The following is a 21468-nucleotide window of genomic DNA, read 5'->3' on the forward strand; positions in this document are numbered from 1 at the left end:
TGAGGCTGACCAAGAATGGGTCGCAATTCCGGTCTCAGCAGGGAAGCAGAAGAAGCCGCTTGCGTGGATGAGGCTGTACGAATTGACAGAGCCTAAGTCAGGGCGAAGACAGAGGCACAGTTCCGGCGGGAAGTAGTGCACAGGCGTGTAAATCCAGGCTTAATCTGAGACTTAATAGAGCCGCTTGCGGGGTCGGGTTGAGGGAGCCTTAATTAGGGCATGGAAGGAGGACTGTGGGAGCACAGTTCTGGTGGGAGGGGCTCAGGGGTCCACTTGTGGCTAGGTCTGTTGGATGGCTAGTTGCATTATAACTTAATCCGTAGCTGGGGAATGTTAATCCAGTAGTGTAATTAATGGCAGCATTTTGTAGATAAGGGGTAGTCCGCGGTGTCAGAATTTAATTCAAGGTCCTGGGGAGGAATGAAGCATCTTCCTGGTGGACGCGCAGCAAATGACTAGTCAGGAGCAACATTTTTGTGTTCCCAGTATGATTAATCATCCTGTGTAAACTTCAATTCCATGTTTCACGGTAAGCATCATAGCCACAACTGTGCACATGCTTGCACTGGCAGCAGCTGCAATGCCCTTCTCGTCCAGCATAGGTTCAATTAAGTGCTACACCCTTGCTGTACACTGGCACCATGTGCGTCTTGTGTGCGGAGTGCTACCCACCATGACGGACAGCAAGGCAGTGCGAACTGTTTACATGTGTCCTTATTTCTCAGTTTGGTCTTTTGGTTTTTGTTGAATAATCATGAATTGCCATATGATGGACACGGACACTGCGGTGAGATACGGGTTAATGGGGGAAGTTTGGGGCGAAAGTGAAAGGAGAGAAGGCCTACTGGTTGTGTATTATAGTAACAGCACCAATATATTTAAATGTCCCAGAATTGTCACTGTTATTGTGTATAATATGCTTTGTACGTTCGAAACGGCCTGATGATTTCCCAGGTCTCATGCACTGGACAGTTGTTTCGGACTTCTTCTAATGTAAAACAATTAAGAAAGATGAAACGAAAATTACGAATTGCTATTTAGGTCATCTAAATTGTGTAGACCATTAGATTTGTTGTGTTTTGCATTGGTGGTTCATTTAGGCATAGCATATGACGACAGCGATGAGCATGCTGGTAATAGGTCTATATATGAGTGCAGAGTTGACCAGACTGTCTGTGGCAGAAGGACTTGGTTGCAAAAGGGCTGGGAGGGTCATTACTGACTTACAGTGGGCTGTATCCAAAGGTACGTTTGCTGTAAGTGTGTCCTTGTGACGTGTGGAGGTGATTTTTGAGGACCAGAATGAGAGAGAGAGTTTCTTAAGTCAAATGGGAGAGTTTTGGTAATAGACCAAGAGGAAAGAAACTGACCTTAATGTATAGGTGACACAAAGAGGCACTGTCACACAGACTTGGCGGAGTGTTACAAGTTCAATTATTTTTTATTACTTTTATTATTATCATTATTATTATTATTTTTATTGCTGTTATTATTGTTTTTATTTTTGTTATTATTGTTGCTGTGTTTATTAGTGTTAGAAATGGGGGACTCCAGTTGGCAATGGTTTGCACCTTTGTCCAAGTAGGGACCCTTCTTCCTAGTCAAGGTAAGGGGGATACACTTCTAAAATAACAACTTCTCATCCCCTTGGTAGCGTGGCACCAGTAGACAGACTTATCTCAGAGGCAGTGTGTACACATACAGTAAAAACACTACAAAGGACACCACACCAGTTTGTAAAAATAAGTAATCTTTATCTAAACCAAACAAGACCAAAAGGACAATAATCCACAATACAGTAATCAAAATATGACTTTTAAAAGGTAGAAATAGTTCTGTTAACAGAAAATGGTGGATGTGACATTTTCAACACAACATACCTTGGGTGTATCAAAAACACAAGCAAAAAGGGGTCACAGGGAGGGTATTGCGTCGGTTTCTTACACACAGGGAAGGTGATGCATTGGCTCTTTGCTCCGGGGGAGATGATGCGTCGGTTTCTTACTGCTGTGCAAGGGAGGTGATGCGTTGGTTCCTTACTGGAGAGTAGGTGAGACGTCGGTTTCTTATTGCATGGGGAGGTGATGTGTTGGTTCCTTACTGCGTCCCCCAGCAATGCGAGAGACCTGGCTCCTCGATGTGATGCGTGACGATCTGGGACGATGCAATGGGTGAAGATGCGTCAGTTCTTACACAGCAGGGCCTGCGTCAGAGTCGGTGCGGTGATCTCGGCTGTCGTAAATCAGTGCCCAGGACTCGTCACACGGCAGACACTTCAGTCATGGGCAGGTGCTGCGTTGATTCTTCGGCTGCGGCGATGCATCAGAAAGTCTTCTCACACTGCTACGATGCATCAGAACCAGGCTGTGCGTCAATTTCACAGTTCTTTAGTCTTTTGCAGTTCCTCGCCCCAGAACCAACCTCCAAAGGCCCAAAAGACTGGCAGGCACCTTTTTGCAGTTCAGAACTTTCAGCAAAGCAGCTCAGGGGGGACTGGGGGTGAAGTCTTTGTGTCCCTGAGACTTCAGAATAGGAGGCAAGCTCTACTTCAAGCCCTAGGAGATCTTCCTCAAGCAGGGGACACAGCACACAGCAAAGTCTTTGTCCTTTACTTGGCAGAAACAGCTACTGCAGGCCAACCTCAGATAGCACACATCACACAGCAAAGAGGCAGTACTTATCCTCAGTTTCTCCAGCTCTTCTCCTTGGCAAAGGTTCCTGCAGGGTGTACTAAGTGATCTTTGGAGTCTTTTCTAGCCCTGAGACTTCCAACAGGAGGCAAGCTCTACTTTAAGCCCTTGGAGAAAACTCTGATAGCAGGATGATGAAAGTGCAGTCCAGTCCTTTCCCTGCCCAAGACAGAAGCAACCACTGCAGGTCAACCCCAACAGCACACAGCACAGGGGCAGTACTTCTCCTCCAGCTTTCCCGGTACTTCTTCCTAGCAGGTTCCTTAGTTCAGCAGTAATCTAAAATACTGGGGTCTGGGCCCCACTATTTACAAATTCCTTTGTTCTCTTGGTGCAGAGAAGCTACTGTCTGGAAACTTTGAGACATTCAATTTGCACTTTAAATACATGTTTTTACTGGAAATTGAAATTTTACACCATTCACACTGTACGTTGATGTGATTAGCTCTCTTTGGCTCAGTTGTATGACAACTGGCTCTATAACCCCACGAAATGCCATTGTGTTTCTACTTCTGTCCGCTGGACAGCCGTATTTATATCCTCGTTAAAACATATATTGAGCAAGTAATTACATTTAGTATTGGAACACTTCAGAGACAAAACGAGCGGTACATTTGAATATTTTATGAATAATAACCTGGAAGTTAGGCCTTTATGAACTTAACATTTAAAACAGATTTATTCATAAAATATTTCATTTTAACTGCAATATATATTGCAGGGTGTACTAAAACAAATAAATATGCAAGTGAAAGGCACATAAACACTGACCACTGGTGGCATTGTGGTTAACAAATCAAATATGCTTAACAAAATAACAATTGAACTCTGTTTCTTGAAATGTGCTGAAGTATTTCATAATGTAATTGTATTGTGTTGCATTACAACATTTACATGATAGATCAAGATTTCTGCATTCATTAGAGTTGTATTTTATCATGTGCTACACCTAAGAAGGTGGGGTAGGGCGACTCAATGGCGGCCTAATGAAGCGACATGACTGAACTATGCCAGGACTAACCTCAGCCTTTTATCCTTCCAATGTCAATATAGTCAGTAGCTTTAAGTTGAATAACAGTAAAGATCTGTCATTAGGTGCCAAGATACCCCAAGAATAGCATGTGCTCTAAACCTTTTGTTTATAGTATTGCGACATAGCATTCTATTTCACTTTCAAAATCATTAAAACCCCCTCTTAAAGTTTATAAAAGAATCTTACTATAAGGAAAAACTATCATACCGCCGTCAGGTTTCAATGGATTCTATTTTACATAGGGAATTGCAGAAGATGGGGTTGGCTGCTGTAGTTTCATAAACCACTGGCATTCTGGGGATCAAATGCAGGGCCGGACTGGCCGTAGAGAGCACCGGGCGTTTCCCCGGTTGGCTGCCAGGGTGGGGATGGTTTTGGACCCCTGGGGCCCTTTCCTTTTTACTAGGGAACAGTATTAACGCCCCCCTATAACAAAAGCAGCTGCAGTATTTTCCACGCGCAGTCCCCCTCCCCCCCTTCCCCCCTCTGAGCACGGGTGGTCCGACTCAATTGCCAGGGTCGGTTTGCATTCCCAGTCCGGCCCTGATCACATGTATTGCATTAGTAGTTGCTCATGCTAACTGTGCATGGTCTGTTAGCAATGAAAGCATGTACTACTCTGCCCTGCTGAATCTCTTTTGAGGGAACCAAAGATTACACTTGGTGCCTTCTGTGAGAGAGGGAAGTGTGATTTGCTCTTCTTTGAGGAAGCAAAGCATGCATTGCTGTTGCCCGATTAGTATGTGTCCAGTGATGGGGAAAGTTTGAGCTGCTGCTATCCAAGCTAAACCTGTTCGCTGAAGGAGGGAAACGTTAATTGATCATGCCCAGTGTGCACTTGTTCTATGAAGAAGGTGTGCTTCCTCAGCTGCTGCTCCATCTTGTGAAAAAAAGTATATATTTTATGCACTCACATTAAATGCCCTATGAACCAGGGACAGTTTTACAAAATTTGATTTGAAATATCAAAATCTATAATTCTGAGGAAGAATGCTTAGATGCAATATTCGAACCCCAAAACATGTGACTCAAAAAGAGAGACCGGAGCCATTGCTCGATGCTCTTCTTTTTAATTTTGTGGTGATGAGACACCAGTAAAAACATTTTAGTTCACCCACATACAATTTGCAAGTAGTTTAACAAAGGAAAAACATAATTTTTGTTCACAAAGGACATAACCTCAAACTAGGGAAATCATAACTAGTGAAAAGTAGTTCTCTCAGATGCTTCATGGTGCTAGATTTGAAGCCCATTGAAGTAACATACCAAACTCGGTAGGGGTTCACTATTTGATATACAAATGTATGGTTAGTTCACCAGAGGTTTAGCTGCTTTTTCCATGAGCTTTCTAGTCCTTTTAGGTATATGCCTGTTTATGGGAAGCACACAACAGACCCATAACTCTTTATAGTCTCTCTTTAGTGTTATTTACAAGAGTTATATATGTGAGAGAATTGTGTTATGTTCCTTCTGCCATTGCCACCTGACCTTACTTTTTAATCAGGTTAGGTAAGGTTATGGTGCTGCTGTCCATTTTGTACCTTTGTTATGTTGTTAAGCTCAGTACAAACATTTCCAACAACCAAAATACAACAAGATTTGCATTGTCATGTTTGTTTATTGTTTGATTTCAATTAGATAGTGAACCCTCACAAATTATATAGCAGAGTTTACTTTTGGTTCTACATGTGAAACAAGCAGCTTTTAAAATGGACTAATTGGCTTTGTAAAATTATAAAACATAGCTAACAAGTAGCTTCACGTCACAGATAACACCTCTGGACATTTCTGGCACTTCCCTGAACAGCACTAACATGCAGGAGTAAAAGGGCAGTGTTTAAAGCAAAACTACAAGCACGACAATACAGTATGCTGTGGGCTGGGAGCCAGGAATGACTAATGGTATGCTATGTTATGGTGTAACTTTCCAGAATCGAGAAATGCAAAATATATTTTATTTTCCAACTTGCTTCCTTTTTTCTGCTCAAAATGATAAAAAACAGATTGTTTCAGAGTTGTTTGGAGTCTAAGGTTGCTGCACAGGTAATCTGAACTTTTCTGAACTACTGCCTCTTTGAACCACTGTGGCTACCTGGATCACTGTCACTGCCTGGTCCTGCCTGACATGGCCCGCTTCCATTTCTAGAAGAAGGGAGTCTCTGTAGCTCTTTTATGCTGCAGCGCTTATAGCATATAGCATATAGCATATTTTGCTATTACATCTTTCGCAGTTGTGTAGTGCCCGGGAAAAGTTGTACTGTCTCCACTATCCCCCAGCCCTACCTGTCTGTAGACAGTGACAAGTGCCTGATATCTACAACTTCAGCCTACGGTCTTGTTCAGGAGTGACCCGTTCAGGTAAGTTCGGTGGGATGGTGGGGACTGATTGGGGCGGGATTCGACAGATGACGACAAGGGGAAATTAAATAAATAATTAATTTTCTCTCATCGTCGTCTGTCAAAATCCCCCCTCCCCACTCGGGCCCACCACTGCTGGTCTTGTTGTTTTATCTTCCTGGAGCTTCTCCCTAGAGCTATTTTATATCTTATACTTTGGCAGCACACATAACATGAGGTAAAGAAAGGTTGCCCCTGCTAAATCCCTGCATGCCCCAGCACCTGCCTGAATCACAACCATCAATGGCTTTCTAGCCTGGGTAGTAGCGGTAGTGTCCAAGGAGATTGAGCTGGCTGAGCGCAGACTTGACGGGAGAAGGGCTCCCATTGTATAGAATGAGCCTTGGGCTGTTGTCTGGCTGTGACTCCTCTTTACCTGTAGCCCAGACTGGACCCGCGAAACCCCCTGTGGTAAAGCCCCCTCCAACCACCGTGCCTGCAGCCACTGAGCCATCCCCCACCTGTGACACCCGATAGCGAGCTACACCAGGCATCAAGTGATTAATGCCGGCTCCTCCACTAAGGCGGAGGAGCGTTGCCCCACTGCTCATGGAGCATTGTAAAAGAAAAAAGAAAATGATAATAACTGAAGTTATTATTTTAATTTTAGTATCGTCACGAGCAGGGCTTGGTTCCCCTGAAGTCGGGAAGGAGTATTGGTTGCTGCACTCTAAAGTGTGCATGGCGCTTTGGCCGGCCGTCTTGGGCCAGCCAAAGCGTCACGTGCACTTTGCATGTGCTCCACCCAGGCTGCATTACAGCCTGGGTGGAGAACATGCCCAGGCCCCCAACCCGTGTCTGAGCGCCGAACCATGATGTTCAGACCAATCACAGCGCTGCATTACAGCATTGAGTTTGGTTCAGGGGAGCCTGGGTGCTTACCAATCACAACGCTGCATTGCAGCGTTTCGATTGACTGTGGGGATTCTGGGTGCTTCCTGGCAGAGAAACGACATGGGAGAGACAGAGGAGAGACACAGTGAGATCAGGTAAGGTAATAAGAAAAAAAAATCATCAATGAGATATGGTGCATTCCTGTCCTTTTCCCCTGCACTGGCTGGAAGGGACACCTTCATGCACAAAATCAATAAATTCAGGCGATTTCCATTTGCAGCACACATAGAAAAAGGAAAAAGACGAGGAGAAATGAAAACATTTCTCCTCGTTGTGCCTCCCCAACACCACCCGTGGGGTGGCATTATATTCTGTCGCATTTCCAGGTATACCATTTCTTGTAAATCTGGGAATGCTTCAGATTCCATGGGCGTTGTGTGGAAACCTACAGCAACACCCAGTGTTCTGCGTGAAAGGGGCACATATTTACAAGGCCATGATAAGCCATGTAAAGTGGCTTTACGTTGCCCTGTAAATATGCCGGGGCACATTGCAACATCATAAGATCAAAAAAGTGATGTACCAACGTCGCAAAAGTGCTCATAAATGAGGCCCATAGTCTGGGTGAGTGCTCTATGGCACCTAGGGGCCTAGGATCTAGGGTTCAGCTTCAGGATGCCATAAGAGACATCGTATTTGCAACAATGTGTAGCACCCAATACCCAGGTCAGAGACCCACTGCAGAATTACACAGTCATGGGCCCACTTCACTACATCTTCTACCGGCAGCATGCCCCTATGTTGTTGCCATGGCCAATGCAATGTCCCAGTGCTTCCCTCTGGGTCTGAAGAAACATCTGCTGAACTAAGTAATAAGATTTCTCATTTGTTGAACATTAAATTGAACATAGCAACACGCTCTATTTGTCCTGTTAATGATATTTTGATGGCCGGTAGAGTTGGGTGGGTGGGGCCAGGGCAAAAATATTTTGATGGGGTTTGACTTGTTGTCGTCTTTCAGTGTCATCAACTAGTGGACGTTTTGATATTTCAGGCTCACAGGGGCTTGTTTCAGCCAAAATCAATTCAACCTTTTCCAATCTCTTACTTTTATAGCACGTGGCCCTTCTGCCCAGGCTTGAGCTACCAAAACCAAACCAAAGGCTGTCACTGCAGCTCGCAACCTTCAACCGCTTTGCACCATTATCCTCTTTAGCTGAGGTAGATTGACTTCTTGCTGCAGGATTCAGCGGCGTCCCAGAGCTAACTACAATACATGGCTTGGGTAATTCCCAATTGAGACCAATACAGGGTAGTGACCAAGGGTTGGTTGAGTCAGCCAACACCTGCCCATAGGGAGGTATGATGTTACAACGCATGCTGTTACAACGCATGCTGTTACAACAAAAGTTTTACAACGCGAATGCATTGACAACGTAGGACATTACAACGCAAGTCTTTACATCGACTTGCACTAGATGGCGTGCTAACATTAAAAAAGTGTAATTTACTATTCCAACTCCAGTCCACGTAACAGTAGGGAAGGTGTTGGGATAGTAAACTACACTATTTTTAATGTTAGCACGCCATCTAGTGCAAGTCGATGTAAAGACTTGCGTTGTAATGTCCTGCATTGTCAATGCACTCGCGTTGTAACAGTTTCGTTGTAATGGTAGTGCATTGTAAAAGTTGCGTTGTAAAGGTTGTTCCCCGCCCATAGACTTCTCACGACCCTGACTTATGGGATATTCGTAGATAAGGGTGTTAGTGTTTATGGCCTCTCCTTCTGGTAGTATGCGACCAGGCTGCTACCGGTCCCCTGGGGTCCGCTAAACTAGCAATAATGACATGGAACATAGCATGTCTGAAGAGTAAAACTGGCCCATGATGATAGGGAGGACAGCCTCGACAAGGTATATATAATCATGTTTCAAGAAACCTGGAATCTAGTGCCATCTGAGAGGAATGGCTTCAAAGTTTTCCATATACCAGCATTGGGCTAAATTGCAGGCAGATCCTCACGGGCCAGGCTATATGGGTTAGCTCCCCACTAGGTTGCGAGGCAAAACAGCTAAACAATAACTCTCATAATATTCTAGGGGTTGAACTTTGTTCCTGGAATCGTAAAAAATGTTTCCTGTACAACGCCTATAGTAGGAAATCACCACAAAGTGTGGACTCCGTGGTCCTAGCACAGCTGAGAGAATGCTTAGCTACGGGCAACTGAACCAATGCCATTATAGTTGGAGACAAGTTCAACACACACTTTGAACCCTGTGCTTTAATTAGGGACATAGCGAGTGAGTAGGACCAGCAATGGAAAATCCCCCAACAATTAGGCCACTGCATAACAAGTAACTCTAAGGGCACACTACAAATGATTGATCACTCTCTGTCATGTTGTCTCGGAGCCTGCAATGGCTGTACTCCGTCTGATATGCCCAGGAAGCCCACATTCAGAAGAGGAGAGTAATGGGATAATTTTAATTACTTCTTTCTAGATTTCTATTCATAGTCAACTGATTGACATGGAAGTTCAGCCCAGGTATGAAAGTAACCATTTTCCTTTGCTTCTAACTCTTCAGCGTAGTCTAGGCCCTACTGCCTTTAGCTCTGGCCTTCCCAATGGGGAACTGACCACCAGCAATAACAGGAGGAATGAAAAGATGCATTACTATATTTAATAATAATGCCACTCTTGGCCAATTGTACAATAGCTTCTTAAACCATCTCTGAACTGCACTAAGCGATCCTATATCTTCTTCCGCTAGTTGTCATGAGATTGCATGATAATTATTTAGAGACATTGAGGGCAAATTAGTTAACTAAATCTATCCCCAGATGCAATTCCTGACCCGGAGATATCCCCTCTGGGTATGAAAAAGAAAACAAAACAGCTAAATCTGCTTTGAAAAAAATTATCAAAAGTGGTTCTCAAACCAATATCCAAGCTGCTAGGATTAGTTACCAAGAGACCATAAAACCGGGCTAAGATTTTCTGAGATTCTATTATATGGGGGACATACTAGACGCAATTTGAAATAAGAGCCAGGTATCTTTCTGGCATATACTTAGTCACGGAGGTAAAACCATCTCATTGCAACCAGAATCTAATGATATACCCAAGGACTGGGTCGCTCACTTTCAATCTCTCAATGATGCAGCAAGCGCCGCTAACACTAGCCCTGTTTCAACTGATTGGGAGTAGCTGACTTCCGACCCAAGTTCCCAATCGGATGACCTTATGGGGTCTTCATGTAACTCCTTACTGTCCTTCACCCTTGAGGAAACATGATGAGCCATCTGTGAGATGAAAACTGGCAAGGCCCCAGGCCTGGACAAGATTCCTGGGGACCTGTACAAATCTGAGCCAAACACCTAGGCACCATACCAAAATAGAATTTTCAATGTCATCTTGTCTGGCACACCTATTCCCCACTTCTGGAGGGGTGCAGAAATAGTCCCAGTCCATAAGAAAGGCTTAAAAACCTACCCAGATAATTATCAGCCCATAAGCCTGATCAATACAACCCAAAACTTTTATAGTAAACAGACACAGACCCATCTGAATTCTTGGATAGAAGACAATAACATCTTGTCCGAATTCCAAGCAGGTTTTTGCCCTAAAACGAGTACTGTGAACCAAGTATTCAGATTCCTAATGCTAGGTTGGAAAGTTGTAGAGGTCAACGGAGGCAGCCTTTACTTTGCCTTCTTTGACCTTAAAGCACATTTGATCTGGTTCCCAGAAACAGAATTTGGTTAGTGCTGAGGGACCTGGGCCGTCACCGTAGAAATTATAGTGCAACTCCACACTAGGAACTACGCCCAAATTATATGGGGCGCTAACGGGGAAACAACGGATTGTGAACCAGTCGAAAAGGGGGTGTGTCTCAGCCCCAACTCATTTTCTGTTCTTCATAAACAACTGTGCTGAGTTCCTGATGGACTGTGATTATGAATCCCCAGTCCTGGGTAGAAAAATGATCCCCGCACTGTTGTTCGTGGACGACACCCTTCTGGTGTTGAAAACACCCAAGGGTCCGGAAGGCCCGCTCGAAAGATTGAATCTTTTCTGGACCAAAAATGGATTACCCATTAACACCAACAAAACCAAATTTATGGCAATATGGCAGTTCACTCTCATCTTAGATTTTGTGGGATGGTGAGAGAAAAATTGGAAAGAGTAGCAGACTTGGACTATTTGGGTTTTCATCTATCTAGCTGCAGATCATGGAGTAACCAGTTAACTAGGAGTGTTCTTCTTTTGAAACACAGAGCAGCCACCATGATGAACTTCGCCAAAAACACCAGATTCCACCCGATGTCCCCCTGTTAGAGATATGGAGAGCAAAAGCAGTGACTGCTGCCTGCCACCTATAGCACTGAAACAAGAACTAGCCGGTGGTTGGGAAAATTCCGCGCAGAGAGGTGAAAATCACAATAACAAAGTCTCCTTCAAATGCCACTGCTTCTGGTATACCCTACAATGACCACCTCACGTTGTAAATGTGGGAAACCCACCATAACATAAGTGACTTATGTTATGGTGGGTTTCCCACATTTACAACGTGAGGTCACCTATAGCTCTGAGGCCACACCAATGCAGGGGCTCTGGGGGGGAATAAGTACTTGAGGGCTGTGCTAAAACTCCCCCAGGCCCCCAGGGTATGCCCCTGGTCTTCTTTAGAGAGGACCTGGATATCCAATCAATTACTGTTTATGTCCGGCTGAGACCAATCTTATACTGGCTTAGACTCTGGGTTACCCCTGAGCTGGATCCCTTTAGAACTGGGCTGTAAGAAATTGTTGGCATACCTCAGAGTACTACCGTCCTGCCATAGCTGAAGTATGTTAAACAGTCCCTCTATGCATTGGGATTGCCTGACCTCTGGCACCACACTGAGTCTATTACGACTTCTTCTGCCAAATACGTAAAACTAGTGTTCAGGTATAGCAAATGTCCTATCCACAATCTGTGCAGGGTCTCAGAGTTCCTCTTATACCATAAGTAACTACGAACCAAAGTTTGAAAAACTTCTCAATGAGATTGACCCTCCTATTAGTAGGTCACTGTACATAATATTTAGGCTGGGTCCACTACCATTAGAGTCCTTTACTAGTAACTGGATGTGGCAGAGAGAGGACTGCGCCCTCTTCCCTGCCTGTAGGCAAGCTGGTGAAACGGATGACCATCTCCATTTTTCTGTCCTAGATATGTGAGACAGCTTAGGCATTGCATCTTGTCCCTGTGAAGATATTTGGTAATGGGCCACAATAAGCTGGCCTTGAGGATCTGTGGGTCAGATACCAGGCCTTGCATTTTATTTTCTGATCACAACTTTCTAGAGTTGGCTTGGGCTATTTGCTCCAAACTTGTAAAACAGACAGTAGTTGGTTCTCCCATGCATGAGATCTAATTAACTCTTGCGATAAAAAATTATCTGTTAGTTTTTGGGTCTAATGGTTTATCCAACTGTGCTTTCTTATAACATATTATTGCAATCGCAACGATTTGTTGTCTACATAGAACCATTCCCTTTGGACAAATGGCTGGTTCTTTCTTTCCAATTGCTCTTTTAAGCACTTTTATTCATCAGATTTTTTATAACTTTTATGGAAGTATTACCCTAAATTTGATTGTTTTGTATTTTGTTTAAATGTGGCATCATATTCTCTATAAGGCTTGGAAACTGCAAAAATACTTTTAGACCGTGTAATTTGTGATGGTTGTACGGCTGATTTTCAAATCATGTGAAAATATTTTTATATTCTACCACTTTTATGGTCTATGACCGAAATAAAGTAACCTGATGATGATGATAAAAAAACTGTGGGTGAGAGGGCAGACATACCCTCTTAAAAGCAAATGCCCACATCTAATGGGCTAATATTAGCACTCCTTGGGAAAACAAACTGGGATGCTAAAAATAAGTTATTTTGCTAGAACAATGAATGCAACAGCAGACAGAGCTATCATAAGAGACACTGAGAAAGGAAAAACAATGTGCTGGCATCCCTCTTCCTGAGCCCTTCACTGCCTTAAAATGTCATTTAGGAGGAGCGCCTACAACATCACTTTGATATACCCTTCCTTGAACTGGTGTGGCATGTTCACTTTGACCTGGGAGGAGACAGTGCCTTTACCCAGGTATAAACAGAGGTTGTCATGGACAATGAAGTTGGCCTGCTCATGCCAAAACCAGGAGGCATGCAGAAAGAAGCACTTAATGATATGGCAAAGTCTCTTCAATAAAACACAGAATTTTGACAATATTTGAAATGTGCAGAATTTAGAAACTAGGGCCAGATATACTAAAAACGTGTTGCAAAATACTGGCCACAATTTTCAACTAGTATTTTTGAGACCAGTTTGGTATTTTGCTAACCAACCTATATACTAATAAGTCAGTGTGCAAAATACTGAATCACTGTGGGTCACTATTCGATCTACCTCATGAATATTAATGAAATAGGTCGCATATTGTAAACCCGCTACAATTCACTGCCATCACAGGGATGGCAACCTGTTGGGGTCAGTAGACCACCATGTCTGTGATTGCTTTTAAATAAAGCACCTTTTGTGTTTTTTTAAGCAGCCCGTTTCCCTTAAAGGAAAGCAGGACATGTAAAAAAAAACAGAAAAGTTTTGCAAACATTTTTTAAGACCAGGCAGTGGCCTTTGTGAGATCTCTTACCATTTCAACTGGGTTACCACTACCTCTCAGAATTTGGTAAAATATTAATGTTTTGTGACTGGATTTTAGCTGCAATACAATAACACATCCAATTGCGAATCGTGATTTGGAAGGGATGCCCCGAAAACGCCCCTTCCAAATTTTGATTCAAAATATAGCTGCAAAACCAAAATTGCGATTCGATAACATGCCACCGAATCATAATTTGGTGTTGGTACATATCAAAAGGCCATTTTGTGGTAGCAAAGGGTCCGATTTGGTGAATCGGAACCTTTGCGACCACAAAATGCCTCAGTACATCTGGCCCTAAGCATCTTAAGCTAAAATTTGGGCAAATACAACAAAATGCTGAATTAACCCCAAATCCTGAAATCTGTGTGAATGGCAGATATCTAGCTGCTCCAAGTTCTTCACAACCCTAAATACATCAGACAAGCCTGTTTTTTTAAGGTGAAAGATAACCGCACTCACATTACTAATCTGAAAGAGACAGTTAGTTATAGATTCCTTACCTTAGTATTACCCCCAGGCGTCAGACTGGATCTGGAGAATTTTTTCTCTTAGCAGTACCCCTGCGCGTTGGTAGGTCGTGTCGGTCTACTCCGCGTCTGTTGTCGGCATCATGGTCGCCGGTATGACGTTGCGGTGCCTACTTAGACACCGCCCCTGCGCGCTGACGTTAGTTCTGACACGACTTTCCATGCCAGAAGTGCAGAGCCATGAAGAACACTGACCACTGGTGTGACAAAACTAGGGCCCTGTAAGGGAGTCCCTATCCCTAGAAATCAGTTGTAGAGTGAGGAGGATGGATGGGGATGTAAGGAATCTATAACTAACCTATGTCTCTTACCGATAAATCGTTACAGAAAGTAAATAACTTGTTCATCTGAAAGAGACAGTTAGCTATAGATTCCTGACCTCAGAATAGGTACCCCAGCAATACCAACCATGGAGGAGGGTCTGCGAACCAAGTTCACACCTGAAAGTCCTGGCGGACAGAACTGGCAAAGTAGTCATCCCTTCGGACTTGACTATCAAGGCAGTAATGTCTGGTGAACATGTGCATATATGTCCATGTGGCCGCCTTGCAGGTGTCAATAAGTGGGACTCCACGTGACAAAGCAGAGTTGCTGCTGTAGCTCTAGTAGAAGGAGCCCGCAGCCCCACTGGAGGTTCCTTTTTTGCTAAAGCATAACAAATCTTCATACAAAGGACAACCCATCTTGAGATGGTACGTTTTTAGACAGCCCGACCTTTCTTGGAACCAACATAGCCAACGAAGAGTTGATCATCCACCCGGAAATCTTTAATGCAGTTAAGGTAGTAGTACAGCACACTTTTGGGTCCAGACAGTAGAGTCTCTCCTCCTACTTGGAAGGGAGCAGAGGTGGGATAAAGGTGGGCAGAGTGATAGTTTGCCCAATGTGAAAAAGAGTAACTACTTAAGGAAGGAACGAGGGTCACATCCTAGGCACCACTTTGTCCGGATGCCGCCCCTGCGCACTGACTTCAGTTCTTTCTTTTTCCGCAACAGCCTAGCTCAGATCCGGAGAGAGCTTACCCCTTCAGTCATTTTTTGATTACGCTTTTTTTACTTTTGTCGACTTTTTTTTCGAGTCATCGACTCCTGGTGCACGAGGGATGTCCCATCATCTTACTGGCTTCATGCCCTGCGAGGTCTGTCACAAACTCATGTCTGTGAGGGACCCGCACCTCATGTGCCTTTGGTGTCTAGAGTGTGAACACGACCCGAAGTCGTGCTCTGACTGCCAAGCCATGAATCTGAAGTCTTTGTGGGAGCGGTCCCAAAAACTCTTGGAGGCCCGGCAGTCAGCTCCGCGTCGCTCCCGGTCTTGCTTGAGGGGAAGGTCTTGCGACTGTGCGAGGAGCCTTCGCATTCCTCGGGTAAATCGCAGCACAAGAAGAAGGAGAAGAAGCACAGTTGCTCTTCGCCTTCTCCCCATCGGTCAGCTGATGCGACGCTGGATCCAGAGCGTCATCACCGGTTTCCGGGGCATCCCCTGCCCAGCTTCGTACATTCTACAAAGCCCTCCACCATATTTTTGGGCAGCCTGGTGTGACTTTGGGCCCCGCGGAGTCAGGTGCCTTTGGGCCCCGTGGAGTCAGATGCCCCATGGATGGCATCAGCCCCCAACCGATGCCGTCCCCATCCTCATACCCGAGATGGATCCTGAGCCAGACCTATGTCGGCTAATGCCGAATCCGATGCTGGAGGGTACTTTTGTTCCCTTGTATATCCCAAGTGTTACCTATCACCCTGAAGGTGGTGATGATGACTGGGATGGGTTGCTGGACCCTTTGACAGACCAGCTGGAAGAATCAGATTGGAGAGAGGAATTGGGTGATGCCAGTGGCCTGAACACTTCACCAGACCTTGGCATGCTTTCTCTTCCTACCGTGGCTACGGAGGAGGGAGCGTGCTATGCTCTGGTGGTGCATAGGGCAGCCAAGGCCTTGGGCCTAGAGGTCCTTACAGTGGTAGTCAGGACTAATCTTCTGATGGAGATGCTTCACCCTGCGTCAACTTCCTCTGAATCCCTCTTGCCCTTCAACTAAGCCCCCACAGACATCCTTCCAGGCACATGGTCCAAGCGCAGCACAGGGGCTTCTGAGGAACGGACGATTGCTCGCCACCACTGCCTAGCTCCAGGCTATCCCATTTTCCTCACCCAACACCCTACCCCTGAGAGCTTCGTGGTCCTGAGCATGGCCATAGATCCTCAGATCAGACTGCCCCTTCTGGAAGATCTTCTGTCCCAGCAGCAGTGGACGGTCCTCCACCCGAATCTGTCCAGCCTCCACTTCCTTGCGTGGAGATTGAGTAGCGACAATTGACAGCTTTTGACCTTCCACTTGAAGTCTGTAATGTCATCTTGGCAGCCAGGTGTCCCTCCATTAAGACGGCATACGCCTGTCAATGGAACAAGTTTGTGGCATGGTGCACAGCAAAGGCTCTGGATCCCCTCCCTGCCCCTCTTTCTGAGGTTCTTTTGTTCCTTCTTTCTTTGGCCCAGCAGGGCTCTGCTCTGGTCACTCTTTAAGGCTATCTGGCAGCCATTTCTGCTTTTCTTCGGCTACTGGATCAGCCCTCTTTGTTCAAGTCCCCTATTGTTAATAGGTTTTTTTTAGGGCATTATTCAGCTCTCCTCCATCTCCTTTCATAATACCTCAGTGGGACTTGAATCTTGTCTTGACTAACCTTGTGTGTGCTCCCTTCGAGCCTCTTCACACCTGTCCCCTCAGATTCCGTACTCTGAAGGCTGCCTTTCTTGTAGCCATCACCTCAGCTCGCAGAGTGAGTGAGCTTCAGGCTCTTTCTTCTTAGCCCCCTTTATTCTCTGTGCATCCAGACAAAGTGGTGCCTAAGATGTGACCCTCGTTCCTTCCTTAAGTAGTTACTCCTTTTCACATTGGGAAAACTATCACTCTGCCCACCTTTTTCCCACCTCTGCTCCCTTCCAAGTGGGAGGAGAGACTACTGTCTGGACCCAAAAGAGCACTGTCCTTCTACCTTAACCACACTAAAGGTTTCCGGGTGGAAGATCAACTCTTCGTTGGCTATGTGGGTTCCAAGAAAGGTCAGGCTGCCCAAAAACGTCCCATCTCAAGATGGATTGTCCTTTGTGTAAAAATGTGTTATGCTTTAGCAAAAAAGGAACCTCCAGTGGGGGTGCGGGTTCATTCTACTAGAGCTACAGCAGCAACTCTGCTTTGTCACGTGGAGTCCCACTTATTGACACCTGCACGACGGCCACATGGGCATTTATGCACACGTTCACCAGACATTACTGCCTGGATAGTCAAGTCCGGAGGGATGACTACTTTGCCAGTTTTGTCCGCCAGGACTTTCAGGTGTGAACTTGGTTCGCAGACCCTCCACCACGGTTGGTATTGCTGAATTATCTATTCTAAGGTAAGGAATTTATAGCTAACTGTCTCTTTCAGATGAACAAGTTATTTACCTTCAGTAACGATCTATCGGTAAGAGACATAGGTTAGTTATAGATTCCTTACCGCCCCACCCATCCTCCCCACTCAGGGAACTTATTTCTATGGATAGGGACTCCCTTACAGGGCCCTAGTTTTGGCACACTAGTGGTCAGTGTCTTTCATGGTTCTGCAATTCTTGCGTGGAAAGTCGTGTCAGAACTGATGTCAGCGTGCAGGGCCGGCGTCTAAGTAGGCACTGCAACGTTATCCCAAAGACCATGATGCTGATGACTGACACGGAGTTGACTGACGCCACCTACCGGCGCGCAGGGGTACTGCTAAGAGCAAAAATTCTCCAGATCCAGTCTAACGCCTGGGGGTGATTAAGGAATCTATAACTAACCTATGTCTCTTACAGATACATTGTTACCGAAAGTAAGTAACTTGGGGGCATATTATCAGGGATGGCGTTAAAATTATTGCCGCTTTAGCGGCAGAAAACTGCTGCTAAAGCGGCGATAATGGGCTTGATAATATGCCGCAGAGAATTCCAATAGAAGCCCATGTTCACACCAGAACATGGACTTCTATTGGAATTCTCAAGGGCATATTATCAAGCCCATTATCGCCGCTTTAGCGGCAGTTTTCTGCCGCTAAAGCGGCGATAATTGTAACACCGTCTCTTGATAATATGCCCCTTTTTCTTTTGGTGTTCAGCACATCTGCAATGGCAACTCCTGAGGGAAAACCCTGTTCCTCTAAGCATACTCCTAAAGTATTTCCCACAGTTGCATTATCTGTACTTGTAAATATCTTCATAGATTGATTCTAATTGATATCATCACCTGACTTTTTTCAGGTGCAAATTACACTTTTGGCACTTGGTACATTAAAATCTGAAACAGGCCATTTCTCTTTTTAATCTCTAGCTGCGAATACATTTATCTAAAAGTGCAGTCTTAACCTGAACTGCGGGCAATGGGTTGATTTATTTACCAAGCTTTAAATCTAGACTTACATGTCAACACTAAGGAAAACCTTGAATACATTATATCTTTATTATTGATGTATAATTTCTTTATTATACGTCAGACTTAAACAAGTAAATAATGATATCAATATCCTTAACTCCTGTAAGTCTTCTGAGTGGTAATGTATCTGTACTCAAATATGAGAATACCAGCATGAGCTAATCTATAGAACTGGATGGGTTACTATTTTCATAGATGCTCTTCAGGGCATTTCTGTGTTTTCCCCAGTTGTTTTAAAAAAATGTTTAGGTACTTTCTTTATTTTGTAGGAAGTCTCCTGTTGCAAATATGTGTCTCCTATTACTTCTGTCAAGGTCAGGATTAAATACACTTTCGGGGTGAAAAAGTGGTTTCATCATACCTAAAATCGGTAGGGCTGTAGGAGAGGTAGATCTTTGAGGTGTAAATAAATGCAAATACCTTAGAGTACAATTGCACCATTGGGATGTCTATATATTTACGTTATTGTACACCATTAACATTTACGAACGAGAACACATGCCTTGACATGTTAGGTATTTAGAATGAACAAAGATTTCTATAATTAATTCTGCTTCCCAAGGCTGCCCCTAATTTTTTTTATGTAAAAACTCTGCAATTTTTTTTTATAATTTACCCCTTAGATTGTTAACAATCACTACACAGACCTTAAGGCAGTACATTTGCATCACTTTTAATTGTCCAAGTGAACATTGTAATCCATTAAAAAAGCCTTTTAGTATCGGTTTTAACTCATATCAATGAAAATGCATCACAACCATTTAACTTGATGCAATTGCAGTACATTAGAGTAACACACATATTTTCTAGGTTGTTTGAACTCTATTGTATTTAACTACTCACACACTCTTATACCATAAATTGCACTTGCCTTTACCAATACTATAAAAAACTCTTTTTTCAAGACAACACACTCACCTATTTTTTTTTTTTTTTTTAATTATTAATGTGCACAAAACATGCTTCCATCATCACATTACTCAAATAAGTCAATTTAAATGTACCTTTTACTGCAAGAAAGAAAAGGATGCTGCTGCACCAATGGGAATCCCGGCAATGTTGTCCAGTTTCGTTTTTAAGGGTTATTTATATTGTTTGCATTGATGTGTAATTGGCTGTGGTTTAAAAGCAATGCAAACTAATTACAGTAAACCAACCTCTGTGATCTGAAAAGCTGTTATAATTTCCAAATACACCACCCACCAACATTCCTATGGCATGACTAACATTGTTTTACAGCCTCACATTAGTCAAGGCAACCATTTCTACGGAGTGGTTTAATTGAGTTCCGTTGTACTAGAAGATGAATCGATCACAAGCTTGCTGCAAAAACGTGTAATGTCTAATAGTCAAAGAAAAGAGAGAAAGATCACATAAACTTGCCAGATGTTCTAATGTTCCCCTCTGTGCTATTTATTACCTGATTGCATAATAACAATAATATATTTTTGTCTATTTCGTTTTTGCAGCTAGCACTTTTTGACCAGAAAGCAATGTTTGCGTTTTGTCACTGTGCAACAGTATCTATCTATCTATCTATCTATCTATCTATCTATCTATCTATCTATCTATCTATCTATCTATCTATCTATCTATCTATCTATCTATCTATCTATCTATCTATCTATCTATCTATCTATCTATCTATCTATCTATCTATCTATCTATCTATCTATCTATCTATCTATCTATCTATCTATCTATCTATCTATCTATCTATCTATCTATCTATCTATCTATCTATCTGTCTATCTGTCTGTCTATCTGTCTATCTGTCTATCTGTCTGTCTGTCTGTCTGTCTGTCTGTCTGTCTGTCTCATTAAAAGTAAGCATGGAGCTCTGGGTAGTTCCCAAGTTTAGGTGGAGAGCAGCTCCTAAAGGGAGCCCCCTACAACACCAGCAACACTCTGAATTTGCTTACATCAAATGTCTGGTTTTCTAGCAAACTTTTTAGACTTAAGATTAGCACATTGCCATCCATGCCAAGCCAGAAAGTGACAAAATATTTGGCCATTTATACAATAAAGTCTTTAAACACAGGATCAGCTAGTGCCATCCCTGCCAAGGTGAAACACCCGGTGGGGGGGGGGGGAGGGGGGTGATCAGGCATTTTTCTTTGCCAATCCGCCCTCAGGGGGGCCAAATCCCGCTAGATCACTAGGGATTTATTTTTTTGACATAAATTACAGGGAGCAACCCCTTGGAAAGGGTTGCTCCGCTTGGAGGAGATTTGTTTTGGTTATTCCACCCCTACCCCCACAAAGGGCAGATCAGATGTTTTTAGGCCAATCTGCCCTCCGGGGTTTGGAAGCCCACTAGACCACCAGGGATTGTTTTGTTGTTTGGGGAGCAATCCCTTGGCCAAGGGTCGCTTCCCCTGGGGTAGAATCTTTTTTTGTATCCCCCCCCCCTCCCCCCAGAGAGCAGATTTTTAGGCCAAACTGCCCTTTGTGGGTGGCGGAAGGCCACTAGACACCACAGAGTTATGTTTTGAAGGGGAGCATCGCCTTGGTGAAGGGTTACTCCCCTTGTGGGTCCATTTTATGTTTATGCCATCCTCCACGGAGGGCAGATTGGGCCTTTTTAGGCTGACCTGCTCTCTGGGATGTGTTTTTTCCCCCTTAATAGATTTTTGAATGGATTGAGCCTCAGGGTAGGTGGTAACACTTGAATCACCTGGGAATAAGGTTATATAAGTGGTTGGAGATCTGCTTCTGTGGTAAGGTTTACTTCCATCTGGTGGTGTCACGCCTCCTTTAGGGGGAATATCAGTGTATTTTGAAATTTATTTTTTAATTTTCTTTTTTATTGTAGAGCCAATCGTTTTCTTTGT

At 44.0% G+C, this 21468-nt stretch overlaps 1 long non-coding RNA gene across 1 annotated transcript in view; it reads right to left on the minus strand.

The window, feature by feature from the left end:
- Window positions 1-19683, minus strand: part of LOC146866306 (uncharacterized) — a 114207-nt gene extending 94524 nt beyond the window's left edge. The window contains exon 1 of the long non-coding RNA XR_014976790.1: window positions 19639-19683. This is a non-coding gene — a long non-coding RNA (uncharacterized LOC146866306). The remainder of the gene's footprint in view (window positions 1-19638) is intronic.
- Window positions 19684-21468: the final 1785 nt, after the last annotated feature.

This window comes from Triturus cristatus, chromosome 2_1 (assembly GCF_964204655.1).
Source record: "Triturus cristatus chromosome 2_1, aTriCri1.1, whole genome shotgun sequence".
NCBI lineage: Eukaryota > Metazoa > Chordata > Amphibia > Caudata > Salamandridae > Triturus > Triturus cristatus.